Below are 25350 nucleotides of genomic sequence, written 5' to 3' on the forward strand. Positions count from 1 at the left end.
TACTTCGACCATTGCATGAACGATTCCAGTCGAGGAATATGTGGTGCCATATGTGAAACATTTTCGATTAACACCGGTTATCCATACCGCAACGTCACCGTTCTCGTCTTGCAGTCAGTATTCTTCCATCCTGTGTGCTTCCGATATTATTACCACATTTGTCTCTTAAATCATTCGCATTTGTAGGGCTTTGAATTCCATATTCGTTTCTCGTTCTTTTCTATCAACTCTTTTCTGTAGGCCGGACAATTAAACCTCCGGTAACGTGTCTGATGTACGGATTCCTTCTTCCTGCTTCGCTGCAGACGATACATTTCGGTTTATTCGCAATGCAACCGATCATCGTATGAATCTGAGATCCGCATCTTCTGTAGATTACCTTATTATCTTTGACTTCTTCGCAATTTCTGCCCATATGTCCCAGTTTATGGCATTTGAAGCATCTCTCTATTTTCGGTAGCACTTTGCAGAAACAAGGTGTTAATGGTATTCTGAGTCGTCTGACCTTCTCCAACTCTTTACTGTATTCCTGTCCAAATTCAACTAACGCGACTCTATTGACTCTCCACGTTTGTTTTAACAACTTGACGTTTATACCGCTATCCTTTCCTTCGATTATTTTCAGTGTTCGGTTTATGTAATCATTCATTTCTTCTCTGATCACCTACCGGGTATATGTCCCTTAATTGGAGCATTATACTCGCACTTGTATGTTTTTCTTCGAATTCTGTTTCTAGAGTTCCTTTTATCTCCTTTATTACGTTCGCTATACCTGTTTTCTTGTTAAATTCCAGTATTATATCTCCCGCTCTCGATTTTCTTGCGTCATCTATTCGTATTTTTGTCATTCTTCTATACCGTTCGCCACTAGTTCGAGCTAGTGTTCGGTCTCAGGTTTTTTTTATATACCTGATGTTTCCCATTAATGTTTTCTAATATACCATTACCTTCGTCTTATCCTCGCTCATAATATTTATCATTACGTCTGATGTGTGGCTGCCTATTCTTCTATTTGAAAGTATGGACGTTAATCTTATCGGTAGCTTTACCATTATCCTGCCTTTTCTTTTTGCTTCCCTTACTTCGGCTCCTGATGCTTTTCCTTTCGTGCCTGTGTTTTCCGAGGCTTTCTTTTTCTCTTTTATATTTTCCTATCCTTTGGTGTCATCAACAGGGAACTCCGAACTGCCTGCCTAACAATTAATCTTCTGCCAGGACCCGACGGGGCTGATTCCGAGTCACGAGCCGGCAGCACCTTTCATCAGCATATGCACAGCAGCCTCGCTCAGGCCGGTGATGGAGGTTGGGGGAGGGGGGGGGGGGGGGGGGGGGGGGTGCAGGCCCTCCACCATCCTACTACCTGCCCTGATGCGGGCGAGGAACGTAGCGCCACTTGAAACGCGACCAGCATCTATCTTATACTCTATCCGATTCGTTGTTGCGTTTTTCATTAAGCTTGCCGGAATCAGTGATATTGATTCGTTCAGTTTAAAGTATTATTTTCTTTTTAAATTTCTCGATATTTTTATTTTCTCTCACGATATCGACTATTTCGTTGTACCTTGCCCTGACGGTATGGTATATAATCTGTTGTTCGATATTCGTAGGTTTTCCTCTTAATAAATGCAATGTTTCCACAGATCTTCTTTTTCTTTCTCTTTAGTTACGTTGTTGTTATTTTATGTTCTCTATCCTCCACAATTTGTCTCTGCACCATACCGGCACCGGCGTTGTACGATTAATTTATGATGGTGTCCCAGTCTCGCCACCCCGAGATTGAGTGTTCTCCCTTGCATTCGTTGATTAGTATATGTCAAATATTGGAGAATATTTCCACTTATCCTTTGTATTTTTCGAATTACGTTTTAGTTAGATGTATATTGGATATGCGTCGAATTATCTGACTTCCGTACGATTTGTTTGTAAAGTTTTATTCTTTTCCTATTGTTTGTTTTCATTTAGCCGAAGGCGTTCCTGTATTCAATGCGGACCCGCTCCGATTGAACCCGCCGATTATTATATTATATTACGTGAATAAACGTTCAATCAGAGCGGATCTCTGCCACTCCGTAATTGTGGAAGGCTTACTGCATGGCCTCATCCCTGGGAATGTTGCGGAGGCTGCTTCCGCCCCGAGATGAAAGTGTGATTGTGTTACATTTAGTTAGGTTACGCTAAGTTAGTTTAGGTTGAGATACGTTTGGGAATGTTTGTAGGTTGCTCGGTTATGTTGGGTCAGATTTAAGAAAGCGTAGGTTCGTTTTGTTTATGTTTAAAGAAGATAATGTTAGATTGTTTTAGGTTGAGTTAGATTTGAATGCAGGCAAGTTAAGTCAGATTAGGTGTAACTGAGGTTAACTTGGTTTAAATTAAGTTTAGAGGATGTTAGATTAAGTTAAGCCAAGTAAGAGATGGATTACCGATAGCTGGCAATGCCATTCTTCGATAGTTCTTGAATTCCCAAATATTAGCAATACCAGCCCTTATTATATCATAAGTTATCGACCGCAGTCATTACCTACTATCGATATATCGTAAGTTACCGACCGCAGGCAACACCAGTCTTTGATAAGTCTTGAGTTACCTACTATTGGTTGCACCAGCTATATGTGTAAGCATGCGCTATCGGCTGTTGGTAACACCAGTCGTCGACAATTTATGGATCATTAAGCACAAGCAGCACTACCCGTCGGTCGATTGTGAGTAACCGACCACCAGCAGCACCATCCATCGGTAACTTATAAGTTATTCTTAATGGGAACATCCAACCGTAGGCATATATTGACTCGTTTCGCCATCTCTTCAATCTATGCTGAAACAGAATTGCGAACAGCTTGAGCAGTTTTCACAGAGATGACTCCACCGGTCTGACAACAACGAACGCCACATATAGGTTCTCACAAAACCATTTGCCACACAACTCAGTACTGAAAGGGTTAATGCTGCTAGCGCTATTTCTTTAACCAGGCATAGAATCCATTGGTATGAAAAATTATGATCTTGTGAATAATATTAAGGTATGCTTACCATATTCAATGAAAGGCACAGATCCTCATATAGTAAATATCAGCCCATCACTAAGTGTAAAAATTAAACGAATATGGTTTCCAACTCGTGTCGATTATATAATATCCAAATTTGGAATGTTAATGTGTGCTCTTGGAAGGGCCGATAAATATGAAAATGATGGTATTGCTGTGAATGCACTCTTGTCAAAGACTGCAGTAACTTATATATATTTCTAATTGCGTTGTTAAGAAAAATAATTCTCTCAATTTGAGATTGCCTTACGCACGCGTTGTTTCAGGTATACATATGGCTGCAGTAGAGATGATCGTTGGTTTAGAATCACAAAATTATAGTGGGAAGCTGGAAATAATGTGTGATGCAATGTACGCTTTCATTTTGCAAAGACAGTAAATCTGTTACTAATCAGTCTTTAATCGATGGGGCGATATCAAATAACTGAAGGAATGTCTGATTTTACCCATTATGCGTATAATCCAGATGTGAATAGCTAACTAAAGGTTTACAATTAATACATGAATGTATATTATATATTTTAGTAAACAAATCAATTTATTCTATGGAATATAAATATTATTGATAAGATAAATTGTTGTCTGATTCCTTCCTAGAGGAGAATTTGGAACATATATATTTGAATAATTATATATGACATTTGAAAAGAACAAACAAATTATACAGATAAATCAGAGGAAAAGATCATGCAAATATTAATTATCATCCAAACTAATTTAAACAGCGAGTTTGTTAACAGGACTGTAAGCTCAAATACTATGTTGTTCATTATGTTAAAAAAAATTTATTGGTCTTCCTATATTACAGCACATCATAGATCAGTCTGATTAATTGCCCGAGCAACCATAATTCAAGAGTTAATTAACATCACTTTTGCAAAAATTTACAATATGTAAATTTCGTAAATTTTAATGGTGACGAACCTGGTACATGGTTTTTGAACCTTAAAAATGGTAGGAAGATGCGGCAGGGAGAGGAGAACCTAGTCAACCACTAAGTACAACATTAAAAATGGATTCTCAAAATTTTCTCGCAGTGCTTTCTCATAAAAAAAATATATTTCTTATGTTCAAATTAATTAGAAATGCAAAATAATTTCACTAATAACATAATATTATATATCTTTCGGAGAATTAAAACTTGCATCGATAAAGCCGTAGTGGGAATGTTGAAAATTAGCGGTGATCTACGAGAAGCAATGAAATTAGAAAAATTAATGATCAATTTAAAGTTGAAACTTACTTTGAAAAATTAAATACCGTCTCCTTAAAATGAACAGACATATTAACTAATTAAGGGAAAATTATTCCTACTTATAAAAATGTTGTTACTTTTTCTAAACGTTTAATATGATAATATAAAATATTTAAAATATTAAAAAAACTAAAGTAAAATATATTTTTATATATATACTATATTATATTTTGTAATATATTTTGTAACGCAAAATGACAAAAATTAAATAAATTACGCTTGAATATATTTATTTGTGTAGATTGAACTTTACTCATACATTTATAATAAAATGAACATAATTATTCATATTTAATATTTTCTTTGGAAACAATGAGCAAAGATATAAAGTACTTTGTTATTATAGTTCTAGCTGCTTCACAGGTTCCGAAGATGATAAAATAGACCAACGGCAGCAAATCGTCTAATGTCTCATAATTATTTTATAGTTGAAAGATTATTAAGCTTTATGCCTGAATGGATGCTTATATATAAGTATTGCTGCCAAAATGAAATGAGATCGCAAAATGATGTTTACACACCTGAGTGCTGCAATTTTGACGTATATAAATTTCTGATAAAATCATATAAATGTTTATAATCTAATTATCAATTATAAGTGGAATTCTCCAATTTATCCATGTAATAGTCCTTTCTTTTTGTACGCATTCTCCAATAGATACACAGTATCTTCAATCTTGATGGATATTGTGTGTGTGTGTGTGTGTGTGTGTGTGTGTGTGTGTGTGTGTGTGTGCGTGCGCGCGCGCGTGCGTGTGTGTGTGCGTGCGTGCGTGCGTGCGTGTGTGTGTGTGTGTTTGTGGTAGCAGTTGCTGAAATACAACCTAATAGGTTTCATAGTTTCGATTCTAGTAAATCGAATAAAATGGCATAAGAATTTCTGTAGAATATCAAGGCGATGTGAAGCTGCTAGAAAATTAAAACTGAATGACATATCCCTTAACACAGCGCGTCGGTAACCACGATACCCAACAAATCCAAGTTTACTTTATCTGAGATTAAGGTCTGCTTTCCTTGTTTTCATACTTCTTTACATGGCGTTACATTCTTAAGATTCTTTGTAAATTACAAAGAACAGAAACGCTACATGGATTATAAAAGTGTAATAGTTTAATTTATATAATCTTGAACATTTTAAATCCGTTTACGTTGCTTTGCTTGTTGTATATGCTTATCACCTGGCGCTGAACCAACTATTACTACCATCATCCCTTTCTAAAATTTGGAAAATCCACCAGATCTAATGAAACCTTGCTTAGGTTGCAGCAGAAATGAAATTACATTGACAGAAGCATCAGCTAGTTCTCCACGCCTATTTGAAACAACACTAAATCACCTGGTTAAACAAGAATATATTAAATGTGACTTGGACTTTTAAATTTGAATTTATAAACATCTAACAAATAAATATGTTTTTCTTACTATTCATATCATTATACTTTCAGTGATTTATTATGTGCTGTGATTTGATATATTAACTGCTTGATTATATTTTACAACGAACCTTGCGTACCAAACATTGCTTTTACTCCCGATAAGAGTGGATAGTTCTTCGTTTTATATTCCTACATCGCATTGGTAATAAAAGTATATGATATTGTTTTTATGCAGTCATATATAATTATGTACATACAAATTCCCGATTAAGTAGCTATGTGTTCAAATTCAATTCCGAATAATGCTCTGAAAAGCGTCCCAGATAACAAAGGGCAAGATGGCGGCGACACCATACCGGCACTATATTGCCACTTCCGAGGAGTTTCAGCTGATTCGCTAATACTGATTATCGCTGATTTAGCTAAAATACCAGAATATGTTACCAGCACTGTCTAAACAAGCATAACACACTGTGTGAATCACGCAGCACCAGCACTATCGTGACACGCGTGTCATCGCTCCATTCATGAATCTTTTCAGCAATGACGTAGAGTCACATTTGGTAATGGGGTACCTGTGCTTTTATACAAATTAGAACCGTTAGATGTTCAACATATGAGTACTAATATATATTTTGATAGTCGTTTTCGTATATGTATAGTTATTGAGAGAGTTGTATATATATCTTTCAACCCGTCATAAACTAAAAATATTATTTATAAGAGCAGTATTATTTACAAAGTACAAATTCATGCTGTTGCGTCCCTAACTTCGCCTTATGTAATTTCTTAAATGACATGCTGTCGTTGTACTTAATATAACCCTCAACTGCATGAATTTGTAACGATCAATTGAGAAAAATACATATAAAATAAATGTATATATTTTTATGATAAAGTAATTAACGACTTTATCGAAAAAATCGCCGTATTGAGCTAGTTTACAGAGAACAATAAAGTCGAGTTTTTACATTTCTGTTTCGTGCCGGTGTATCTATTTTGGAATCAAAATAAATAAATTGCTTGGTTTAGCCATTTTTCATATTCGCTTATAGTTTTTGTGGAATCAGTTTTTCCATTAGTAAATGTCAGCCTACGCCACTACCACGCGTGTAGCTATGGCGAGCTGATAGTGTCATTGCCACGGCCGTGTAGCCCGTGTGCTATATCGCGGTGCATTAATAGTGCCGTGATACGAGTGTCGCCCCGGTACTAAGAGTATACCGTTACGAGAGCTGCGTAGGAGCACGGTCTTTGCTCAGTTCTGTCACGGAATTCGTTCCATCCGTTGTCATTGTTGTGCCAATCACTGGTTGTTTGGAATATTGTAGTGCATGAGGTCTTGTTTCTGATCGTTGTCAAGGAGATGGATTTTCACTCCTCCATTTTAAGATTTTGTTAATTATTGTTTGGAAATTTTGCCGTTTCTGTATCTCTATGACCGCATTGTGAATTCAACTTATATGCGACCTTTTTGGTCTTCATCTTTTGTACATGTAACATTATATATGTAATGCACGTTTGTTGTGTAATGCTCAGATTACAAATCCTCAGATTTTTTTATACTTTGGTAAAGCACGTTATTCGATTAATATATATTTATTAGGCATAGATATAAATAATTAGAAAAATGTTATTAAAACAGTATTAAATATGTTTTTGCAATTATATATTTTAGGTCTGAAGGTGTAGATGCAATTAGCGTCCGATGTTTTACGTGATCCAATCAACGTATCGAATGAAGGTATGAAATATAAAAATCTTTTACTATTCCTCGACCCCGTCCATGTTAAATGAATGATTAGTTTTGCAAGACAAGAAGCCTGAATTCGTGAGATCTCTGCTAACAAATGTAATTTGTAAGTAATACATTTTTTCTCTTTGAAATATTTGCCTTTGCATAGAACACAACGTACAGATATAATTGCCTGATAACGTGTCTAGATGCCAACGTGTCGAAGCAATAGAGTTTTACTACATTATTCGACGCGATGTCGCATCTCATTTCAATGTTGCGTGATAAGATGTATTGTTCAATGCAATGCGTTTTGTGTATCTGCATCTACTGTCGCGTCCGGCGAAATAATTTTCCGTTTATCCGGAGGCTTCACGACACTAGTCTATTTGTTCGAGATTCGGTCTGCGGAAACGCATTACAACCTGGTCCGACTATTTCAGCTTACGCGGCACGAGCAAAACACTCGCAGTTCGTGGATAATAGATGTAGTAAATCCTATATCTCGCTGGTGTCGTATTCGATACATTAGTAGAATTCTCGCCGTGAATCGTTGACTGGTATCGATGTAGATGTCGGCCTGTTAATGGAGACTGATATTTCAATCAGCTTTCAGCGAGGCGGGTAAGGGCGACTCGGATGCGAAGCGGATTCGGCAGGGACCGTGGATAACGCAGCAATCTCGGCTGCGGAAAAAGGAGACTCGGCGTTGCTGGAGACTTCTTAGAGCTACGGCTGAACCGATGCGAAGGAGAGAGGTCGCTGGTATAGGGGGATCCGGGATACGTTATCCACGCACAAGTGAATGAAGAAAATTCTTCCTATACGCGGGTCGTATTCTTCGCGAACCAGAATCACGTCCCATTCACCAAGTTTTTCTGTACTAACAGACAATGGTCGGAAGGATAAGCGGCGGTCCGCTCTATCGCAACTCTGCAAAGCTGGGTTCTATACTCCTTCGAGGTGTTGGAAAGCTACCCAATTGTATGGAAGTGACACGTGAAAGTATTCCTACATAAGGGTTGTATTAAATGCGAGAAATAGTATTTAGATTTAGTAGATTTAGGAACTAGTAGATATGGTACTGAACTTCTAAACAGGGTACAGTAAAATAAATGGAATATATTCTAAGTTAAAACTATACAAGGTCAAAATTATTCTAAGTTATAACGTATGAAATAGAAATAATAGCACGTTGCCTAATCTCCATATAGAGGCGGCTAATGGCTTGGGTATATGATATGGTACTGGAGGATTCGACTCCATGGAGTGGTATCTCGATGTAGACAGACTCTCTGGAGTCGCGTCTCGGACATCCTCGATTTGCGTGGCGCATAGGTCGCGGTCGCTCGTAGTGCGAAGCGCGTGGTCCAGCGAGCGGGAACACGCGGCTCGTCGTGGTGATACCTGTGCGTGTCGTTCGCGCAGGTACGTCTTAATATCTAATCTCATATGTACGGAATTAGAATTACGTGTTTCTTGTGGATTGTTACAATATATATCATGAGAACTTACATCTAGGATATGATGCAGGTACATAGATATAACATTAGAAATAATATCTAGGTCCAGGCAATGTAGGTTCCTTGAACTGAAACACTCCCCATTCCGGTAACGGGTTGCTGCTTCTTCCTTCTGGCCGGAGTCTTCAGTGCGAAGGAGGCGGGTATATTCGTAGGTGGGAGCAACAGGGCGATCAGTATAGGTGCGAGTGAGACAATGTTGCACTTTGGTGCGAACGAGACAGAGCTGCTCGTAGGTGCAAGCGAGACAGCGATGCGTACTGGCGTGCATGAGACAGAGGTGTTCGTAGGTGCGAGTGAGCGCGTGGACATCTGCGCGCGCAAACGCTGCCGGTTGCAGGATACGCAGACGTGTACGGCAGGTTCACTGCGTGCAGGGATTGATGCCGGAGATGGCGAAAAGGCTGATGGTTGGCAGGCGCAAGGCCTGACGTTACACTACAAATCAAAAGAATGTAAATGCCACTTTTCCTTGCTACGGAACAGCTTTCCTAGGTGCCTACGTTCCCAAGCAATGGAGTTCTAACCCTTTATAAAACGCGATATCGCAGCTTACATCTATGTCTCATGATAAGCAGTAATATTCAATGCAACGCGTTATGTATATCTAGTCCATACCTCAAAAGAATGTAAATGCCACACTTTTATGGTACGGAATAACGCTTCTAGTTGTCTACATAACGAAATAGTAGTATTCTAATGCAGCATAAAACCCTATGTCCCATGATAAGATATAATATTCATTGCGAAGTGTCATGTATACCTCGTCTACACTTCAAAAGAATGTAAATCCCACGCTTCCTTGAGACGGAATAGCGTTTCTAGATGTCTGCGCATCGAAGCAGTAGGAATGCATCGAAGCAATGGAGTTCTAATGCTTCATAAGACGCGATATCGCACCTGACATATATGTTTCTTGATAAGCTGTAATATCAATTCAACGCGTTATGCATAACCCGCAAAAACTTCAAAAGAATGTAAAGCCGAGACTTCCTTCCTACGGAAAGGCGATTCTAGATGTCAACATATCGAAATAATAGAGTTCTAATGATTCAGAACGCGACATCGCATTTCATTTCTATAGTTCACAATAGGATGTAATATTCAAAGCAACGCGTTATGTATATCTCCTCAACACTATAAAAGAATGTAAAGCCGACACTTCCTTGCTATGGAATAGCGCTTCTAGGTGTCTACGTTTCGAAGCAATAGGGTTCTAATGTCTCATAAAACGCGATATCGCATCTCATTTCTATGTCTCATGATACCTGAAGATGTAATAATCAATGAATCGCATTATGTATAACTCACCAATACTTCAAAAGAATGAAAATCCCACACTTCCATGCAACGGAATAGTGATTCAAGATGTGCACATATCGAAGCGATAAAGTCCTAATGATTCATAAAACGCAGCCTTACGTCTCATTTCTATGTCTCTTAATAAGATGTAATATTCAGTGCAACACTTTATGTATATCCCGTTAAACGTCGGAAAGATGGATGTCCCACACTTCCTTGCTACGGAACAGCGTTTCTAGATGTCTACGTATCGAAGCAATAGTATTCTAAAGCTTCTTATATCGCGAAATCGCATCTCATTTCTGTGCTGCATGATAAGACATATTATTCATTGCGAAGTGTTATGTATACATCGTCTACACTTCAGAAGAATGTAAATGCCACACTTCCTTGCTAGGAAATAGCTTGTTCAGATGCCTACGTATCGAAGCAATAATATTGTAATGCTTCTTAAGAAGCTATACCGCATCTCATTTCTATGATTCATGATAACATGTACTAATTATTGCGAAGTGTTATGCATACCTCGTCTACATTTCAAAAGAATGTAAATGCCACACATCCCTGCTAGGAAATGCGTTTCCAGATGTCTACGTATCGAAGGAATATAGTTCTAATGCTTCTTAAAATTCGATATCGCATCTCATTTCTGTGTTTCATGATAAGATATAATATTCATTGCGAAGTGTTATGTCTACCTCGCCTACACTTCAAAAGAATGTAAATGCCCCACTTCTTTGTTAGGAAATGCGTTTCCAGATATCTACGTATGGAAGCAATAGAGTTCCAATGCTCCTTAAAACGCGATATCGCACCTCATTTCCATGTTTCATGATAAGATATAATATTGATTGCGAAGTATTATGTGTACCTCGTCTACACTTCAAAATAATGTAAATGCCACACTTCATTCCTAGGAAATAGCCTTTCCAGATGTCTACGTATCGCAGCATTTGAGTTCTAATGCTCCTTAAAACGCGATATCGCATCTCATTTCTATGTATCATGATAAGATACAATGTTCAGCGCGAATTGTTATATATACCTCGTCTACAATTCAAAAGAATGTAAATGCGATATGTCCTTGCTAGGAGATAACGATTCCAGAAGCCTACGTATCGAAGCAATCGAGTTCTAATAATTCTTTAAACGCCATATCGTATCTTATTTCTATGTTTCATGATAATATATGACATTCATTTTGAAGTGTTATGTATACCTCGTCTACACTTGAAAAGATTGTAAATGCCACACTCCCTTGCTAGGAAATTGCGTTTGCAGATGTCTACATATCGAAGCAATAGAGCTTTAATGCTACTAAGAACGCGATATAGCATCTCAGTCCTATGATTCATGATAAGATATAATATACATTGTGAAATGTATGTATACCTCGTCTGCACTTCAAAAGAATGTAAATGCCACACTTCCATGTCAGGAAATGGCGTTTCCAGATGTCTACTTATCGAAGCAATTGAGTTCTAATGCTTCTTAAAACGCGATAGCGCATCTCATTCCTAAGCATTATGATAAGATATAATATTCATTACGAAGTGTTATGTCTACACTTCAAAAGAATGTAAATGCCACACGTCCTTGCTAGGAAATAGCGTTTCCAGATGTCCATGTATCGAAGCAATAGAATTCTAGTGCTTCTCAAATCGCGATATCGCATCTCATTTCTATGTTACATGATAAGATACAATATTCATTGCGAAGTGTTATGTATACCTCATAACACTTCAAAGAATGTAAATGCCATACTTCCTTGCTGGGAAATAGCGTATCCAGATGTCTACGTATCGAAGCAATAGGGATGTAATGCTTCTTAGAACGCGATATCGCATTTCATTTCTATGTTTCATGATATGATATAATATTCATTGCGAAGTGTTATGTATACCCCGTCTGCACTTCAAAAGAATGTAAATGCGACACTTCCTTGCTAGGAAATAGCGTTTCCAGAATGTTACGTGTCGAAGTAATAGAGTCGTAATGCTCCTTAAAACGCGATATCGCATCCCATTTCTGTGTTTCATGATAAGATATAATATTCGTTGCGAAGTGTTACGTATACCTCGTCTGCACTTCAAAAGACTGTAAATGCCGCACTTCCTTGCTAGGAAATGGCGTTTCCGGATGTCTACGTATCGAAGCAAAAGCGTTAAAATGCTCCTTAAAACGCGATATCGCACCCCATTTCTATGTTTCATGATAAGATATAATATTCATTGCGAAAAGTTATGTATACCTCGTCTGCACTTCAAAAGAATGTAAATGCCACACTTCCTTGCTCGGAAAAAGCGTTTCCACAATGTTACGTATCGAAGCAATAGAGATCTAATGCTTCTTAAGACGCGATTTCGCATTTCACTTCTACGTTTCACGATATGATATAATATTCATTGCGAAGTTATATGTATACCTAGTCTACACTTCAACAGAATATACATGCGACACATCCTTGCTAGGAAAGAGCGTTTGCAGATATCTACGTATCGAAGCAATAGATTTCCAATTCTTCTTAAAACGCGATATCGCATCTCATTTCCATGTTTCATGATAAGATATAATATTGATTGCGAAGTGTTATGTGTACCTCGACTACGCTTCAAATGAATGTAAATGCGATACTTACTTGCTAGGAAATAGCGTTTCCAGATGTCTACGTATCGAAGCAATAGAGTTCTGATGCTTCTTAAAACACGATATCGCATCTCATTACTATGTTTCATGATAAGATATAATATTGATTGCGAAGTGCTATGTATACTTCATCTACACTTCAAATGAATGTAAATGCAACAATTCCTTGCTAGGAAATAGCGTTTCCAGATGTCTGTGTCTCAATGCAATGGAGTTGTAATGCTTCTTAAAACGCGATATTGCGTCTCATTTCTATGTTTCATGATGAGATGTATTATTCATTGCGAAGTGTTATGTATACCTCGTCTACACTTCAAAATAATGTAAATGCCACACTTCATTCCTACGAAATAGCCTTTCCAGATGTCTACGTATCGCAGCATTTGAGTTCTAATGCTCCTTAAAACGCGATATCGCATCTCATTTCTATGTATCATGATAAGATACAATGTTCAGTGCGAATTGTTATATATACCTCGTCTATAATTCAAAAGAATGTAAATGCGATATGTCCTTGCTAGGAAATTGCGTTTGCAGATGTCTACGCATCGGAGCAATAGAGTCCTAATGCTTCTTATAACTCGATGTCGCCTCCCATTTCCATGTTTCATGACAAGATATAATATTCATTGCGAAGTGTTATGTATAACTCGTCTACACTTCAAAAGAATGTAAATGCAATACTTCCTTGCTAGGAGATAGCGATTCCAGAAGTCTACGTATCGAAGCAATTGAGTTCTAATAATTCTTTAAACACCATATCGCATCTCATATCTATGTTTCATGATAATATATAACATTCATTTTGAAGTGTTATGTATACCTCGTCTACACTTGAAAAGATTGTAAATGCCACACTCCCTTGTTTCATGATAAGATATAATATACATTGCGAAGTGTTAGGTATACCTCGTCTACACTTCAGAAGAATGTAAATGCCACACTTCCATGTCAGGAAATGGCGATTCCAGATGTCTACGTATCGAAGCAAAAGCGTTAAAATGCTTCTTAAGACGCGATATCGCATCTCATTTCTATGTTTCATGGTAAGATGTTATATTCAATGCAACGCGTTAACAATTCAAAAGAATGGGAAGCCCACTTCCTTGTTAAGGAGTAGCATTTCTAGATGTCTACGTATCGGAGCAATAGAGGTCTATTGCTTCAAAAATCGCGATGTCGCATCTCATTTCAATGTTTCATGATAAGATGCAATATTCAATACAACGCGTTATGTATATCAGCACAAGTGTGAGGAATAGATGAGTTTTTCATGTGAATATTTCAAAACGATGAAGCAGTTGTTCATTAGCATTCGTTCGAGTTATGTCACCGTTGAGAAGAACTATATAATGATTTACAAAACCTTGTAGTTGTCTATAGTTAATAAGTTTTCTACAGTTTTTGGGCTCAGGAGTGGTAATTATCAAGAAGACATTCAAGAATTAAATCGGATACGTTCTAAAGATTGGAATATTATCGAGTATTTGAAAACAGAACGTTGGAGAAAATGACTGGAAGGTCCAGAGCGTTCGAGAAGTTATTCATGCGACCCGAGTGCAGTATTGAGAGATATTGCGAGGATGAAAAATAAACTTTCATGTAGAGACAATTCGAGTTTATACTCGAGTGTCGAGTATAAATTTTCACCACGAAAGATTAGAGTAAAATCACAGTTACTGCGCTAAAAGAGACATTAATGGAGCATAAACAACCAACTGCTAGTTCGAAAGCTAAATTAATTTCCCGTTTGATGGATATTGACGCAGACCGAACGAGGATAGATGACATGCAGAAAGAAGGTCGTGAAGATAATGAAGGGTTGTGTGCTCATATATCATCAAACGTGCAGTCAGCAATGAATCTGCAGCAACGAGAAACTGATTCTTTTATTGAAGAAGCAGAATTAGCAGAAGGTGAGTTAGCCATGTTGCACCTTGAGTTAGATGCAATACGAAGGACAATTCATTTAATTACAGGTTGAGCAAAATTTGGAAAATGAGCAGGGACGATCGACGCGTAATTTTGGAAGCGAACAATATGATGTTGTTAGTGGCGGTGACAATCTCTTGGCATTGAATAATGGCAATGAATGCAATGTTTTATCTCAATTCTGCTAGCCGCGAACGAATATTTGGGCAGTTGCAAATATACTTTTTAAATTTGATGGCAAATATGGTGACAGTGAAATTTGGAAGAAGTAGATCAAATTGTTGAAGACGATATATAAATTGGAAGATGACGTTGCATTATTACCAAGAGTTACGTTTTATCATCCACAAAGCAAAATTGAAATAAGGAAGAAATTTGAAGTATGATTATGGAAGAGGAACCAGACATTTCGTGAATATTTGCACGAGAAGATCATTCACGGAAAACGAGTACCAACCAACGACGATGAAATACTTGAATATCTGATTGACGGCATCCCCGATTAAATGCTCCGGAACCAGGCGCGTATTCAACAGTTTACAACAACCGATCAACTTTCGAAAGCATTTTAAAACCTAATTCTTCGAGATCAAGGTTTGTCGAGTGTGCAAATGTCAACAAAATTTGAAAAGTGTGAAGACAGTTTCGTTAGAAATGAACGAAAAGAGGTGGTCAATGTTGGTAAGATGAAGGAGTTCACCGGTAATATTGTACGATGTTATAATTGTGGTGAGCACGATCATATTAGCGTGAATTGTCCAACGCATGATCGCGGTGTAAAATGTTTTATATGTCAAGAACCTGGACATATTGCGTCGAAATCTCCCAAGAAATTTAAAACGAGTGAAAAGAGCTGCGCGACATTAGGTGTATCGTACCGAAAGTACCTCGAAAATGATTTACTTAACGGATACGAAATCGAAGCATTAATGAATTCAGGAAGTGATTTTAGTTTAATTCACACCGACGAGTTTATTAAGTTAGCTTCTACGCAATTATGACACGATGAATTACATTTCGATGGTATAGGTTCAAAGAATGATGCAACATTTGGTGAATTTCAAGCAGAAATTATCGCAGATGGGCACTCATATCCTATTTGTATACTTGTATTCTCTCATACTATTGTTCGACACAAGCTGTTGATAGCAATGAATTTCTTAAATGTAACCGATGTTAGCATTAGCGGTTGTAAAGTAAACTTTCATCCATTACCGAAAGTAACGCGCGAAATTGTTGAAAGAGGAAATATTGTACCGGAAATATTTAAAATAGATGTAACGAGTGACGTGTTAGATGTAAATCAAGTTGGTGTATCTCATATATTAGTTCCTAATTAGCGAGTGGCGATAGAATATCTTGTTAGTAATTACAAGCCGAGTAAAACCTTTGAACCTTAAATTGCAATGAAATTAATATTGAAAGGCGAAGAGTCTGTATATCAATCGGCGAGACGTTTGTCATCGTCGCAAAAAGAGATTGGCAATGTGTAGATAGAATAGAGGATTGCGGCTGGAGTCGCTCAGTTATCTACTTCTGATTATGCGAGTCCGGTTGTTCGCGTTCGGAAGAAAAATGATTCGTTTAGATTATGTGTAGATTATCGTCAAATTAATAAAAAGATTATTAAATATAGATATCCGTTACAACTGATTGAAGATCAATTAGATCTGGTACAAGTTGCGCGCATTTTCAGTACTCTTGACTTGAAAAACGGTTTCTTTCACGTGCGACAGGATAGATCAAGTCGAAAATATACAGCAATTGTTGTACCAGCTGCCCATTATGAATTCTTACGAGTTCATTTTGGTTTATGTAATTCTCCAGCAGTTTTTCAAAGATTTATAAATACCATATTTAGAGATCTTATTCATGAGGAAATTGTTTTAGCATACATGAATGATTTGATTATTTCATCAAATGATACTGAACGTGGGATCAAATTCTTGAAAGGGTTTTAATTGTAGCGAGCGGAGCCGGTTTAATATTGAGTTGGAAAGAATGTTGTTTCGAGTAAACTTCTGTCGAGTTCCTCGGGCATGTAATCAACAATGATTGTACTTGGCCCGTTACTGAAATTGATGCAGTCAGACGATTTCTAGAGTCGACAAATGTTAAACATGTACAAAGTTTACTAGGACTCATCGGGTATTTTCGTAAATTTATCCGTGAATATCCTGTAATTGCGCAACCTTTGCCTAACCTTCTGCAAGCGAATGCTAAATTCTGTTTTGGAGCGACTTAAATGAAAGCATTCATACAACTTATACTTTTATTGAATGAGAAACCAATGTTGAATTTGGTTCAAGTACAAGTAGAGATGGAGTGGCATACAGATGCTTCTGCGTTAAGGTACGGAGCCATTTTACTTCAAAGTAATAACGAAGATAAACCTTTTCACCCTGTATATTATTTTCTAGTGGTAAGACAACTTCTGCTGCATCCAAATACAGTAGCTATGAGTTCGAAGTTTCAGCAATAGTAAAAGCGTTCAAGAAATTAGGACTTCATTTATTAGCAATTTCGTTTGTTATTGTTTTTGATTGCCAAGCTATTACTCTTACAATAAATAAGAAAGATCTTTGTTCGTCCAGAGAAGAACATGATTCATGTTGATGCGCTTAGTAGAAAACCTCCTCCTACGAATTTCTTAATCGATGGAACTGATGCAAGCCTTACGGAACGTTTGCGGAAAGCATAGGAAGAAGGTGAGACTGTAATGAAACTTCGAGACTTGATACTTCAAAGCAAGACGAATGATTATGTTCTGCAGGAAAATTTACTGTGCAGAGAGTCTGCAGGTGGTATTCAACTAGTAGCACCATGCCGGATGCAGATACAAGAAATAGGGCGAGCTCATGACAGTGAACATTTTTCTGTGGTCAAGACTGAAGCTATCGTACGTAAAGATTATTGGATTCCAAATCTTCGGCAGCAAGTTGAAAAGGTGGTAAGAAATTGTGTTGCAGGCATTTTAACCGGAAGATGCAGGGGACGCAGGAGTGTCATTTAAATCCGATTGAAAATGGGAGTATTCCTTTTGATACATTTCATATCGATTATCTTGGACCGCTGCCATCAACAAAGAAAACGTATCAATTCATATTTGTAGTGGTAAATGCTTCTACAAAATTTACATGGCTTTATACTACAAAACCTACTACTACAGTTTAAGTTTTGTCACGCCTAAAAAAGCTAGCGACTATTTTTTGTAATCCACGTCGAATAATTTCTGATAGCGGTACGGCTTTCACAGCAAATGGTTTTAAGCAATATTGTCAAGAAGAAAATGTAAAACGTGTTTCAACTACAACAGGAATTCCTAGAGCTAGTGGTCAAGTTGAACATCTTAATAGAACATTCATACTGTTGTGAGCAAAATGAGCTGCACCTAAGCCCTGTGAATGATGCAAGTACTTAGAAGTAGATCAACAATGTTTGAAATGAACAATACATCGAAGTATTGGCACGTCACCATTTCATCTTCTCTCTGGGATACATTCACGTCTTAATGTCATCTTGACATCCGAGACATACTTGAAAAGGAATGGATCGCACGTTTTCAAGATAAACCAGATGAAGTACGACTCAAGCACGCAAAAATATATCCAGAATCCAACGAGAGAATAGGCGAACTTTTAACAAGAGTAGACGAAAAGCTAGAATTTATCGTGAAGGAGATCCAGTAGCAATTAAACATATACAACAGAGTCCTGGTCTAAAAATAGCTCATAAATATTTTGAATCGTATGAAGTTACACGAGTTTTACGCAATCAACGATTTGTAGTTCGAATGGTAGGGGATGGAAAAGGACCCTTGCAAACATCGACGTCAGCAGATTCTATGATATTGTGGATCGACTAAATCAATGTTGATTTATCTGAAATCGAAGACGACATGAATGAAGACATTCAGGACAAATATTCATGCAGGACGACCGAGTGTAGGATAACGAAATTATCTTAATGTAAAAGCTAATCAATAATTCAGGTTTCAAATGTTATGTGCGTAGAATATTCTAGAATGCGACAGCAGTTGTTCATTAGCAGTCCTTGGAGTAATATCTCAGTTGAAAGGAACTATCTAATGATTTACAAAATCTTGTAATTCTCTTTTATTAATAAGTTTCCTACATTATGCACAGAAGATTACAGCTTACTTAATTCGTTACGAACAAATGAATTGCGTCATCGCATTGTATGAAGAATTAGAACTCTATTGTTTTGACAAGCAGACACTTTGAAACGCCACCCTGTTGCATGAAAGCCTATAATTCACAACCTTATGATGTGTAGAAGCAGATAAGCATAGTGCCATGCATACAAGATTACAGCTCACTTACTTTTTAATGTTGGAGTGAGATGTGCCATGGCATTGCATGGAGTATTAGAACTCCGTTGCATTGAAACTTAGGCACTATGAAGCCCCATCCCGATGCGTGGTACTGTAGAATTCACATTCCTCTGAAGTGTTGAATCAGATAAGAATAATGCTGTGAATTAAAAATTACAACTTACTCCGATTGAAATATTGAAATGAAATGCAATATCGCGATACATGATGCATCAAAAATTAAATGCTTCGACACTTAGAAATCTGGTAGCACTATTTCGTTGCAAGGAAGTGTGGGATTCAAATTCTTCAGAAGAGGAGAAGCAGATAAGCATAACGCGATGCATAGAGCATTACAACATACTTACTAACTTTCAACCAGTGAAATGAAATGCAATATTCGCGATGCAGGAAGCATTAGAACTCAAATGCTTCGATACGTAGACACCTAGGAACGGTATCCCTTAACAAGTAAGTGTGGGATTTACATTCTCTCGACGTGTAGACGGAATAAACTTAACACGTTGCATAGAATATTACATCTTAGCGTGTAACAAAGAAATGATATGCCATATTGCGTTTTATTCAGTAATAGAACTATGTTGCTTCGATACGTAGATATCTAGGATCGCTATTCCGTTGGAACTAACTGTAGGATTCACATTCTTTTGAAATGTAGAGGCAGATAAATATAACGCGTTGCATTGAATATTATATGATATTATGAATGTCTGAAATGAGATGCGACATTCTGTTGAATGAAGTATTAGTACTCTATTGCTTCTACACGTAGATATCAAGAAACGCGATCCCTTTGCAAGAAAAAGCAATGTTCATATTCTTTTGAAGCGATTTATTCATTTTATAAATGATTTATTTTAAAGTGAAGTTATTCATATTCTTTGAAGCTAGTAATCATAAGGCATTCTTCAGGCGTCGTAACATTACAATTCATTTCAACAGTTCAAAGTAAGTAACTAGGTTGTAATGCTCTATGCATCGCATTATGCTTATCTGCTCCTACACTTCAAAAGAATGAGAATCCTACGCTTCCTTAAAAAGGATTTGCGTTTCTAAACGTCTACGTGTCGGCGCAATAGAGTTCTAATACATCATTGAACGCGATGTGGCATCTCATTACAATGTTTCATGATAAGTTCTAATATTCAATGCAACGCGTTATGCTTATCTGCGTCTACACTTCACAAGAATGTAAGTTCTGCATTTCCATGCAACAGGATGACCCCTCATAGTGTCTGCTCGTCGACGCTATGGAGTTCTAATGCTCCATTCATTGCGATGACGCATCTCACTTGAACGTTTCAAGGGATGTAATCTGCTATGCATAGCAAAATACTTATCTGTTTCTGCTTTAAAATAATGTGAAATTTACAGTTCCATGCAACGACATGGCGCATCTCCTTTCAACGTATCAAGGTCTATAAAAACGCTAATCGAACGCTGAAGTGAGATCTACCACCGCATAGCATGGAGCATTAGAACTCTACTGCCTTGAGACGCAGGTACTATGAAGCGCCATCCCGTTGCATGGCTCTATAGAATTCACATTCATTTGAATTGTAAAAGCAGATGAGCATAATGCATTGCATAGAAGATTAAAGCTAATGGAGCATTTATAGGGGCGGTAGTATTTAGAATTAGCTATAATATATGAATATTGTAAGTATATATACTGATTAAAAATCTTTATTTAAAACGTCATAAAATGGTATAAAATTAGATAGAATTTTGGGTGATGTAATGTATTTAGTGGGGATATTCTATTCCCAAACAGCTGAGATATATTATATGTGTAAATATATATACCAAATTGAAATGTTTATGTAAAATATCATGAAACGAAATATAATTAGGTAGGTGGGGTGTAAGATGTAATGTAGTATTTGGAGGAGACATTTTATTTACGTTTATAGTAAGTTCTTGATATGTTTAAATATATACACTAACCTGAAATGTTTACTTATACCTTTCGCTACGGCAGTCCTTTCCGCGCCAGTAGCGGCACTGAACGGGGCACCGCGCCGTGCAGTGTGCATATTACGCATCTGTAGGTTTCGATGTTCGCACTTACGTCTCTCATTGCCACCTTGGAATTCTCTTGTGTATATACTTTTTTGAGAGCTATGTAACAACTGTTTCGTCATATTACATGAAAAATATAAAAATGAGTATATTTTGAGTATTCAGAAATATACATATTAAAAAATTTTACTGTTATTATAAATAAAAATACAGTTGAGTTAGTGAGATATCAAATTATACGTTAATTCTTAGTAATGCAACTCAGTATGATAAATTCTAAAGCAAGGTTCCACGCAGAGTCCATCATTACAATATTTACATTCATATCGAGACACGCGTCTCTTGTTTGTCGTAAAGACGATGCATCTTCTATTTCGGTTTTTTTTTCGTGGTTCATACAGTGAAGGAAAATGTCGTTCTGTTGGCCGTAATGGATTGTTGTTGTCTGATGATATTAAAGTGAAATTTAGCCATAGATTTCGGTTTTCTTGTATTATCCTTATAAACACAATATGCATTCCATACTCATATGTTCAGCAAACGAAAAAATATTGACGTTACCATTTTAGACATTTCCGTGTCGAATTTATAGTGCTTATCACTATATCGGCTTTGTCGACATAACCCATACAAATATTATAGTTAATGACGCATAGGCGTTTTCGAATAATTTTGTTTTCTCCATACCTAACAACCGTTACACACTCTGAAGTATGCATTGTGGATAGCATATATATTTCTTTTTTATCCAGCCATTTCACAACTAATAAATTTTTAGTTGGTCGGGAAGATGCCCCTCCTTTTCTCAGTGTATCAGTAATCTTTGGTATTCCTTGTCCCTTTTTGCTACGGTCCCTCACGCATTTGTATGATTTTTATATAGTAAATTAAACAAGGCTGGACTTGAATACCAATTATCTAGGTAAACTGTATGTCCCTTTCCTGGATAGGGCGCCATTAGGGCTTCTGCTAGCGTTTTCGATTTTCTAATTTTCTTATTTAGGCTGTTGACTATAGTCGATGACCAAGCTTAAATAATAAGGTCTTGTACAAAACCAGTTCGACAATCACAAAGAATACATGATTTTATCCCAAATCTACTTCTTTTCGAAGGAATGTATTGTTCGAATGAAAGCCGCCCTTTATGTATACTCTCATCGATGCACAATTTTTGGTAATGATAGAATGATTGGCAGAAATTTTTTCGGAGCATATCAACCACGTTCCTTATTTTATATAATTTATCATTGGTATATGTGATATCTTGACTGAAATGTAGCAACAATAACAATTTAAAATAGCTGTCTCTATGCATAATCTCAGCAAAAATGTCACTACGCAGGAGTTTGTCTACCCTCCAGTATTCCACTGAGGACAACTTCTCGTTGCGTGTCATTAGAAATAACACAGCAAAAAAGCAGTAAATTTCGGACAGCATTGTCGGTTCACCATCTTTCATATTATTGTTATTTTTTTCCAATAGGCATTTGTTTCATTTAAAATAAATTGTACGAACTCATCTGAAGCAAAGAGTTCAAAGTAATCAATTGCTTTTTCTGATCTGCTAATGTTTGGTATAATTCCTGTATTTTCTGAGGTAAATGGATGTAACTTAGGGATGAATGTGTTTGGCGTTCAGGAATCACAATGGTCCTTATTGTCTCGCTCATTGTTCTCTACTTCTGAGTCTGAGATACTACATATATACCTTCTTTTTTTGTGCTCAGCGAAATTATCTTCGTTTTCACTCACGGTATCATTTTCGTAATCAGTTAATCCAATCAAAAATTGAATTCCTTTTGAACTCCGTCCAGAAATTGTAAGGAGGGTGCAATTAAAAATTTAAAAACAAATTGTACGCAAACAAAAAACTAAAATTTTTAGATAATCATTTATAACCTTAGAATTTACCTCAACTGTAAAAGTCGACAATAATCTATTCAACTTACATGTTGTCCGACTTATATTGGTTCCAGAAAGATTGTATATTATAGTCCCTGTTTTTTATTATAGTTTTGTGCCTTACAAATACTTCGTCTGTCGAATATGTGTTTGGCGGGCTTTAGTAGAGTATGAGCCACTAGATTCAAAAGATATTCTACCGATACGGTAGATTCTATTTTACCAAATGAGTCAGCGTAGGTAATCACGCGGCACCGACTATAGTCGGCACCCGTACACACAGCAGGTCTCGCAAACATCGACTATAGTCGGCATCAGTACGCACAGCACTTCGCGCGGCCGCCGACTATAGTCAGTGTCCGTAGTGAAAGGGTTAGAACATCACGAAATGATATAAAATTAGATGAGATTTTAAATGTAATTGGTATTTAGGGGAATTTTCTATTTGCAGTTAATTAAAATATATGATAAGTGTAAGTATTTGTACCAATTTGATGTGACTAATTAAAACAGTATGGACTGATATAAAACTAGATAGGACTTTAGGTGTAATGGAGCATATAGAGGGGATATTATATATACACTTAAATAAAATTTATGATAAGTGTGAACATATATACTAATTTGAAATACTTATTTAACACACCATAAAATGATATAAAATTACATAGGAATATGGATGTATTAGAGTATTTAGAGGGGATATTCTCTTTGAATTTAACTAAAATACATGGTAAGAGTAAGCATATACATTAGTTTGAAATATTTACTTCAAACATAGTGAAAGTGTATGGTATTAGGTAAGAATGCAGATCTAATGGAATATTTAGTGGGGATATTCTATTTAGAATCGACTATCATATATGATAAGTGTAAATATATGTACTAATTTGAAATATATATTTAAAAAGTCAAGAAATAATACAAAATTAGATAAGATTTTAGATACAATGGAGTATTTAGAGGATATTCCATTTAGGATTAACTAAAACATATGTTAAGTTGAAGCATATATAATAATTTGAAATAATTATTTAAAGCGTCATGAAATTATATATAATGAGGCACAATTTTAGGTGTAATTTAACGTTTCGAGGGGAAATCCTTTTTACAATTAAAATAAATGTCTGCAAATATTTGTACCAATTTGAAATATTTATTTAAAATATCGTTAAATAGTACGAAATTAGATGGGATTTTAGATGTAATGGACTATTTAGAGGGGGTATTCTATTAGCAATCAATTAAAATATATGATAAGAATAAATATATATACTAATATGGAATATTTATTATTAGAAAATCATGAAACAATGTAAAATTAATTAGGATTTTGAATGTAATAGGGTATTTAGTAATGGTAATCCAATGACAATCAACTGAAATACACGATAAGAGTAAACATATATAATAACTTGAAACATGCACTTAGAACAACATGAAGTATTATTTCTACAGACACGTTTAGATGAAGAACTTTGAATTGTAGAACTGAGAAGCGCCATCGCGTTGCATTGAACTTCGGAAGTCAATTACTTTGACAAGCTGATACTTAGAAGTGCAGAATAGTTATACGGAACTGTAGATATTGCACATTTTGTAACGTAGCACCAGGTAAACGTAACTGCGTTGTGTAGGTACCTACAACTCGCTTACTTTGAAACGTAGAACTAAGAAGCTGTATGGACCATTGGAAGTCAATTACTATGCCAATTTGACAGTTAGAAGAGCCAACAATTACATGGATCTGTAGGAATTGCATACATTGATATGAAGTACCTAGTAAGCAAAATTGATATGTATTGAAACTTAGATCTAACATACATTGAAACACTGAACTGAGAAACAAAATCGCGTTGTATGGACACTTGCAATTAAATTATTTAGACAATTTGCTACTCAGAAGCGCTGTTCTGTTACATGTACCTGTAGAAATTACATACTTTGTATCAAAGAACCTGGTAATCATAGCTGCTTTGAATAGAACTATACATTTTACTTAAATTGAATGGTTGAACTGAGAAACGCCATCGCATTGCATGGAGCATTATAACTCTATTACTCTAACACGTAGGCACAATGAAGCGCCTACTTACTGCGTGGACCTGTAGACTCCACATCATTTAGAAGTGTGAACGGAGTTAAGCATATTGGAATGCTTAGAAGATTGTAGCCTACTCACTTTGAAACGCTGAAATTAAACTGCGATATATAAAGCATTAGATCCCTATTGCTTTGAAACGCAGACACTATGAAACGACA

Source organism: Xylocopa sonorina, unplaced genomic scaffold, assembly GCF_050948175.1.
Source record: "Xylocopa sonorina isolate GNS202 unplaced genomic scaffold, iyXylSono1_principal scaffold0076, whole genome shotgun sequence".
NCBI lineage: Eukaryota > Metazoa > Arthropoda > Insecta > Hymenoptera > Apidae > Xylocopa > Xylocopa sonorina.